This window comes from Crotalus tigris, unplaced genomic scaffold (assembly GCF_016545835.1).
Source record: "Crotalus tigris isolate CLP2741 ecotype Arizona unplaced genomic scaffold, ASM1654583v1 scf7180000023714.847513, whole genome shotgun sequence".
NCBI lineage: Eukaryota > Metazoa > Chordata > Lepidosauria > Squamata > Viperidae > Crotalus > Crotalus tigris.
This window is the reverse complement of record NW_024100136.1, coordinates 27,631-36,260: the sequence shown is the minus strand read 5'-3', so window position 1 is coordinate 36,260 and position 8,630 is coordinate 27,631. Positions and strand designations below refer to the sequence as shown.

At 46.5% G+C, this 8,630-nt stretch overlaps 1 long non-coding RNA gene across 1 annotated transcript; it reads left to right on the top strand.

The window, feature by feature from the left end:
* Nucleotides 1–264: 264 nt before the first annotated feature.
* Nucleotides 265–7,071, top strand: LOC120297849. The gene is made up of 2 exons (XR_005553904.1): nt 265–324; nt 6,846–7,071. It is a non-coding gene; the product is annotated as an uncharacterized LOC120297849 (long non-coding RNA).
* Nucleotides 7,072–8,630: the final 1,559 nt, after the last annotated feature.

The window sequence follows — 8,630 nt, the reverse complement described above, 5'->3', positions numbered from 1 at the left end:
TTCTTTCCTCTCTCTCTCTCCCTCCCCCTCTCTCTCTTTCTCTCCCTCCCTCTCTCTCTCTCTTTCTCTCTCTCTCTTTCTCTCCCTCCCTCTCTCCTATCTGCTGCTCACCTGGCAAGCTGGTTTCAAGCTGTTCTCCGACAAGCTCAGGGGTAGGCAATCTCGGTTCTTTTATGACTCATGGACTTCAACTCCCAGAATTCCTGAGCCAGCATAGCTGGGCTAGCTAGCTCTCTCCTGCCCTTCCTGCTTCCTGCTTTCTACAGAGACACAGCAAAAGGAGGAGCTCCGCCCAATAAGCTTTTCAGCTCCTCGGAGAACACTGTGAGTGCACTCTCTTTTACACACACGCACACAGAGAGAGAGAGAGAGAGAGAGAAGCGCAATTGCCTCTCTCTGTCTCTGTCTCTCTCTGCAAATGGCAGAGGAGGCTGGGAGCCACAGGGGAAGGCTCAAAGAGGGGGGGGGGAGAAAGAGAGAGAGAAAGAGAGAGAGAGGAAAGAGAGAGAAAGAAAGAGAGTGGGGGAAGAGGAGTGGCAGACCAAGGTCAGATAGAGAGGGAGGGAGAGAGACAGAGAGAGAGAGACCCTTTTGACATCTAAAATGAAGATAACACTGCATATATCCTTTTTTTACCTGTGTGTGTATGTAATTTTATTCTCTTAAAGCATTCTCTTGGTGATCATTGTTTTAATAGTATGTATATTCCCAAGAGTCATATTTTTACTTTTATTTTTAATGTGTGTGTGTGTGTGTTGTGGTGTGTGTGTGTGTATGTATGTAGTATGTATATAATATATATATATATATATATATATATATATATATATATATATATATATATATATATATGATAAAAACGAGCACCAGGAGGTAAAACAATTAAATGTTTAATAAATAAATAACCTAGCTTTCGATGGCTATATTGCTGCCATCATCGTCAGGGTGTTAAAAGCCAGAGGGTGGGGGAACTCGTTTATAGGCACAGACGCGCCTGCACACGGCTCATAGACCTCGTTATGGGGCCCGGTCGATTGATCCTCTCATCACTCATGTCAGAAGTGTTTCTGAGTTCTAAGTTCTTGCAGCTGATTACTTCTCTGTTGCGTGCGGCTCCTAGGCTGGGAGGCGAGCATTCCATGTCACTACGCACTAGAGTAACATGTGTAACTGCAGACCGATCCTGCGATGAAATCCCAGATCTGGCTATCTTCCTCCCCCCCTGTCTGACGTATCACTCTCAGGGGGCATGCTACCCCATGCGTGCTCCCATCTTCCCCTATAGCCCCCAATGCACAGCAGTTCGTTGCGATCTCCGTTCCTGTCAGTTTGGTGTCCGATTCAACTCTCCCTTCGGAGGAAATTCCAACTGCGGTCTTCGCGCGTGCGCCCTCACGTTTCCACCGTACTACTTGGGAACGCATGATGGGACCCTTAATGGGGCGGTTGCAGTCAGTAGGTCGGACGCAATATCGAGGAAAGGGAGGGGGAAGGGGAGGAGTGTTCGGGGCATCCAGGGCATTAGGGGGTGGGTTGCTGTTGTCAACGAATTCTTCATTCATCAATGGGTGCGCGCAGGAATTGCTAATAGCCGGGGGCACCCCAGATGGTAGGATCGTCCTTACCTCGTTGTCTATCTCTTCGTTGGAACAATTGAGATTGCAAACAGTGGGGTGCTTCCTCTGTCTGGAACAAATGCGTGCCTCCCAGGTTTTCATGACCTGGTGTGCAGGATGTAACTCCACACATCGATTAATAGAGTTACAGTCTGAGAACCAAGCCTCTTTGAGGAGTCTGCCGCTCTTGGAGACATCACTAGCAATAACCTGCACCCCATTGAAATCAAACTTGTGTCCAAGCTCTACCATGTGAGTGAGGATTTGTGAATAGTGCTCCCCTCTTTTTATTGCCAGCTTGTGTTCCTGTATTCTTGTCCTTACTCTTTTAGAGGTTTCTCCCACGTAATTACCTGGGCAATCTATACAATGGATTCTATAGATCACCCCAGATTTCTCAGTAACGGGGAGTGGATCTTTCAACCTCATGATACAGGAACGCAATGTGCAGTCCGGTCTATGTGCCACCCTTATTCCATAGGGTGACAATAGCCTAGCCGTGGCTTCAGAAACGTTACTGACATAGGGGAGAGTAATACGTGTAGTCTGTGGAAGTAGCTCCCCAATAGGTGGGTTATGGGGAGGTCTGGATAGAGCACTGTGGCGCCTGATAAATTTATTGGGGTATCCATTACGTCTACAGGTGTGGAACAGGTATTTCCTTTCTTCAGCCTTAGCTTTGGCCGTGCTGCAGTGTGAGTCAGCTCTTTTAAACAGGGTTCTAATACAGCTGACCTTGTGGGCCACCGGATGGTTGCTGTTAAAATGCAAAATCCTATCGGTGTGCGTGGGCTTGCGGTAGACCCTAGTAGCAAGGGTCCCATCAGGCTGGCGATGGACCAAAACGTCAAGGAACGCCAGCCTGCCTTGATGTTCCTCCTCCTCCGTAAACTGCAAGTCCATATGTATACATATATATACATACACACACATACACATACACACACACACACACACACACACACCTATAATAAAGGCAAAAAGGATATATACAGTGTTATCTTCATTTTAGATATCAAAAGGGTTTTGCGGCTCCCGGTGTTTTGTTTTTGGTGGGAAACGGGTCCAAGTGGCTCTTTGAGTGTTTTGGGTTGCCTACCCCTGATCTAGTCCAACCCCCCCCCCACCTAAACAGGAGACCCTACACCATTTCTGACAGAAATGGCAGTCCACTCTCTTCTTGAAAGCCTCCAGTGATGAAGCACCCACAACTTCTGAAGGCAACTTCTGTTCCATTGGTTGATTGTTCTGACTGCCAGAAAGTTTCTCCTTATTTCTAGCTTGAATCTCTCCTTGATCAGTTTCCATCCGTTGTTCCTTGTCTGGCCTTCAGGTGCTTTGGAAAATAGGTTGACCCTCTCCACTCTGTGACAGCCCCTCAGCTATTGGAACACTGCTATCAGGTCACCCCTGGTCCTTCTCTTCACTAAGGTTACACAAGTCCTTTTCCCATTTGGGGGGCAGAACTACTTTTGCCCTTCTTCAGTCCTCTGATTAACACTTAACCTCTTAGTCAGAATAGATGTTACCAGAATGACAGCTTTGTATGCAATAATAGAGCATGCGTGAAGGAGGCTGTTCCTTCACCTGTTTCAAGTGACCCACAGGAGCTGAGTTGACCCCATCCGCTCTAGGCCACCAAAAGGGAAAGTGCAGCCATTTGCATAGATCCTCATCTCCCACTGATTGTAGGTGGCTTACGGGAAAACATAACACTGGTACAATTAAACATGATTGAAGATAGGAGCCTCCAAGAGGGCGAGGTGTCAAAAAAGTCAACCATGGCTTGATCAAAGCTCTGCTCCTTTTGACCTGGATTGCTGGCACACATTAAAGGAGGGGAGGCTTTGATATTATAATCATAACAGACATCTTGACTGGCTTGACTTGACTTCACTGACAGCAGGACAAGAAGCAACGGATGGAAACTAATCAAGGAGAGAAGCAACCTAGAGCTAAGAAGAAATTTCTTGACGGTTAGAACAATTAATCAGTGGAACGACTTGCCTCCAAAAGTTGTGGATGCTCCAACCCTGGAAGTTTTTAAGAAGAGACTGGACAACCATTTGTCTGAAATGGTATAGACCAGGGCTTTTCAACCAGTGGTAGGGGTACCACCTGTGGTACATTGGCACTTGGCAGGTGGTACGTGGCCATCCTAGAAAAGTGGTAGCAGGGGAGGGGAATGAGCTGAACCGGTACTAGCACCGCACAAGCCTGAGCAAGAGATGGCTGGAGCTGCAGGGCTGTCAGGGCTCAGCAGAAGCGCCAGGATCAGTGCAGCTTTCCAGCTGATCGGTGCTTCTTCAGGGCTGTCAGGGCTCAGTGGAAGCGCCAGGATCAGCACCAGGCTCCAGCTGGAGTTCGGCGCTGATTCTGGCACTTCTGAGCCCAGAAGAAGCGCCGATCAGCTGGAATGTTGCAGCATCTCCAGAGTCTTGTGATTTACATTCAGATGCTTGGCAACTGATCCATATTTATGACGGTCACAGGGTCACAGTGTCCCTGCTGCAACCACCCAGCAGACAGAGGGAATAAAAACCAAACACCCCCCCCCCGCTGCCAATCCTCAAAAGAAATGCTCACAACAATGAAAACCTCGGACAGGAGGAAGAGCGTCATTGTAACTTTAAACAGTCACTAAGCGAACTGTTGTACGTCGAGGACTACCTGTACTTCATCACTTTTTTCCTTTTTGGGGGGAGGTCATCAAGTTTTTGACACCTGGTACTCGGATATTGCCAAATTGATGACCAAAAAAAAAAGGAAAAAAGTGATGAAGTACAGGTAGTCCTCGACTTACAACAGCTCACTTAGTGATTATTCAAAGTTACAATGACACTCTTCCTCCTGTCCGAGGTTTTCATTGTTGTGAGCATTTCTTTTGAGGATTGGCAAGCGGGGGTGGGGTGGGATGGTGTTTGGTTTTTATTCCCTCTGTCTTCTGGGTAGTTGCAGCAGGTTTTGGTCAACCTGGGGCACTGTGACCCTGTGACCGTCATAAATATGAATCAGTTGCCAAGCATCTGAATGTAAATCACAAGACCCTGGAGATGCTGCAACATTCCAGTTGATCGGCGCTTCTGGGCTCAGCAGAAGCACTAGGATCAGTGCTGCTTTCCAGCTGATTGGTGCTTCTTCAGGGCTTAGCAGAAGCACCAGGATCAGCGCCGAGCTCCAGCTGGAGCCTGGTGCTGATCCTGGTGCTTCCACTGAGCCCTGACAGCCCTGCAGCTCCAGCCATCTCTCGCTCAGGCTTGTGTGGTGCTCCCACCGGTTCAGCTCTTTCCCCTCTCCCACTATCACTTTTCTAGGATGGTCGCATACCACCTGTCATGTGCCAATGTACCACAAGTGGTACCCGTACCACTGTTTGAAAAGCCCTGCTCTAACTCTCCAACTCCTTTTGATTGCTTAAGAAGTTTGTCAGAAGGATTGAAACACATTCTCTGGGTTTGTTCCAAGCCGGAAACTGATGGCCAGATCTGGCCCTGAGTTGGTGCCCTAGCATGCCAGATCCCAGTGAAGCAACCCAGAACAGGAAGATCATTGAATTACAATTGATTCAAAATGTTTCAGAATAAAAAAGGGTTCTCTCTCTCTATGCAGCATAGGGACCCTGGGCAGCAATTTCCATTCTTTTTCATAGTTAAGACATCAAAGAAAGGTATAAAGGAAAGCTGATTGGACAAATCATCCTGCTCCTTTGCATATAACTCAGTTATATAAAGTTATAAAGGAGCCCTAGGGGTGCAGTGGTTAGAATGCAGTATTGCAGGCTAACTCTGCTCCCTGCGAGGAGTTTGATCCTCAAGGGTGACTCATCTTTCCATCCTTCCGAGGTCAATAAAATGAGGACCCAGGTTGCTAGGGGCAATAGGCTTGTATACCACTTAGTGAGGACTGTAAAGCGCTGTGAAGTGGTATATAAGCCTAAGTGCTAAGTGCTATTGCTAAGTTACACATACTACATACTAACACTCCACAATATTATGCATGATCACGAACGGGCGTTAAATGAGAAGCATTTTTATCTTCCAACTGATGTGATTGTTTTAAGTGAGCCAGCCACAGCCAAGTCAATCATCTTGGTCTCATCCAAGCTGAGTTTAAGGCAGTAGGGAGATATCCAGCTGGAATGGCCAGTAAGACAATCAATTATGGAAGAACCTGCCACATCACGGACACCCCCCTCCCCGGGATTTGCCACTAAGAGCAAAACTCCCGTCCAGCCGAAATGCTGAAAATCCCATCAAGCAAACAGCACTACCTGGAACAGAGGGCTTTAACCAAGTTTCTGTTGCAGTGATGACACGGCGATTTCTCACCTCCCGTTTGTAGTTAAATCTAGCCTCAAGTAATCTATTTTTGGCTCTACAATACGAAGCATGATCATTTAAATGACCTTCTAAAAACCCGTAGGTGGAGAATTTAGGAAATTAATGAGAAAAAGGGCATAGAGTTCATAGAATCATAAGGCTGAAAGGGACGTCAGAGGTTCTCGAGTCCAACCCCTGATCAAGGTAGGCGACCTTACGCCATCTGAGTCAAATGGTTGTCCAGTCTATTTTTGAAACCCTCCAGTGATGGATCCCCCACAACTCCTAACTCACCCATGTGAATCCCCCACCCGTATTTATATTCCTCCCCACCCTTTGCCTAGTTCCCCATTTGCTTTGGCCTGGTTCACAGGTTCCGTTTTATTAGAACGCACCTGCACAGGCATGAGCAGTTAGTGTCATTATTATGAGCAAGCTCTTGTGGTTAAAAACTGTCAGCTAGTTTTTTTAATCCTCATTTTTGAATCTCCCACAGGGGATCCTTTAGACTGATTCTTTGCAAGGGAGAATGCAATTCCCAACTCCTTTTGATGCCCCCCCCCAAAACTTTTAGAGAGAGCTAAAAATGAACAGCACCGTTTCCAATCACATAGATTATCTTGGTCCATTTCAAAAATCTAAGTGGGTGTGTCAGACAGGATGGGAGGCCAACAGGAGAAACTGAAACTCAGCCGGCTAGACTGAGTCATATTTGGAAATTTATCACAAGGCGGCAGTGGAAATTCAATTCTGTTTCCAATTATCAAAAAATTGAATGAGCAAGATTCAGAGGAAATGCTTATGATTCATGAATTAATGTGCCTGACCTTTTATGGTTCTTTTTCAATTCTTATTCATCTTTTGTCTTGTTCTCTTTCTCTCTCCCTCTCTCCTTGTCCCTCCCTCTCAGATATAATAATACTACTAGTAGTAAAATGGTAAGTGAGCACCTGTCCACCCTAGATGAGTTCAAATCACCAGGACCAGATGGACTACACCCCAAGGTTCTGAAGGAACTGGCAGATGTGATGTCAGAACCGCTGAACTATATCTTACAATAATCCTGGAGCACTGGGGAGCTACCAGAGGACTGGAAAAGAGCTGAAGTAGTTCCCATCTTCAAAAAAGGGAAAAAATAGATCCAGGAAACTACAGACCTATCAGCCTGACCTCAATACCTGGGAAGATTCTGGAGAAGATAATCAAACAATGAATCAGCGAACACCTAGAGGCAAACAAAGTCATTACTAAAAGCCAACATGGGTTTGTCAAAAACAGATCATGCCAGACAAATCTTATTCCATTCTTTGACCAGGTGACAAAATTAGTGGATCAGAGGAATGTTGTGGATATAATTTACTTGGACTTCAGTAAGGCATTTGATAAAGTGGACCACAACCTACTACTTGATAAGATAGAAAAATGTCAATTAGACAGCATCACCACCAGATGGATTCATAGCTAGCTGACCGGCCGTACTCAGCGTGTGGTCCTCAACACAACTGCATCTACATGAAGGGAAGTGTGTGGTGGGGTGCCCCAGGGCTCTGTTCTAGGCCCAGTGCTCTTCAACATCTTCATCAACGATTTGGGCGAGGGGATAGATGGGGAACTCATCAAATTTGCAGACGACACCAAGCTGGCAGGAATAGCCAACACTCCAGAAGACAGTCTTAAGATACAGGAGGATCTTGACAGACTTGAACATTGGGCGCTATCTAACAAAATGAAATTCAATGGTGAAAAAAGTTGTTGTTGTTAATTGCGAAGTTGTGTCTGACCCATCGCGACCCCATGGACAACGTTCCTCCAGGTCTTCCTGTCCTCTATCATCTTCTAGAGTCCATTTAAGTTCACACCTACTGTTTCAGTGACTCCATCCAGCCATCTCATTCTCTGTCGTGCCTTTTTTCTATTGCCCTCAATCTTTCCCAGCATTAGGCCCTTCTCCAGTGAGTCCTTCCTTCTCCTTAGGTGGCCAAAGTATTTGAGTTTCAACTTCAGGATCTGGCCTTCTAAAGAGCAGTCGGGGTTGATCTCTTCTAGGACTGACCGGTTTGATTGCCTTGCAGTCCAAGGGACTCGCAGGTGTCTTCTCCAGCACCATAGTCCAAAGGCCTCAATTTTTTTGCGCTCAGCCTTTCTTATGGTCCAACTTTCACAGCCATACATTGCAACTGGGAAAACCATGGCCTGGACTATACGTACTTTTGTTGGCAGGGTAATGTCTCTGCTTTTTAGTATGCTGTCTAGATTTGCCATAGCTTTCCTCCCCAGGAGCAAGCGTCTTTTAATTTCTTGGCTGCAGTCCCCATCTGAGGTGATCTCACCTCAGATGGGGACTGTAAGGTCCCCATCTGAGTAAGGTTCTACATTTAGGCAAGAAAGGTTCTACAAGTAAGTTTCTACATTTAGGCAAGAAAAACATGATGTAGGACGGGGGTCCCCAACCCCAGTCCATAGACCTGCACTGGGCTGCGTAATGCTAGAAACCAGGCCACGCAAACTAGGGAAACCCCATCCACAGGATGCAGAGAATGTACGAAACCACGCCCCCTCTGGTCCACGGAAAAACCTCTCTCTGTGGAACCGGTCCCTCCATCATCCAGGTATCTACTGTATAAGGTTAAAATCATGGCGACTGGACCAAAATTTGTTCAACTGAGACATTTCGTTGCTCATCCAAGCAACTTCA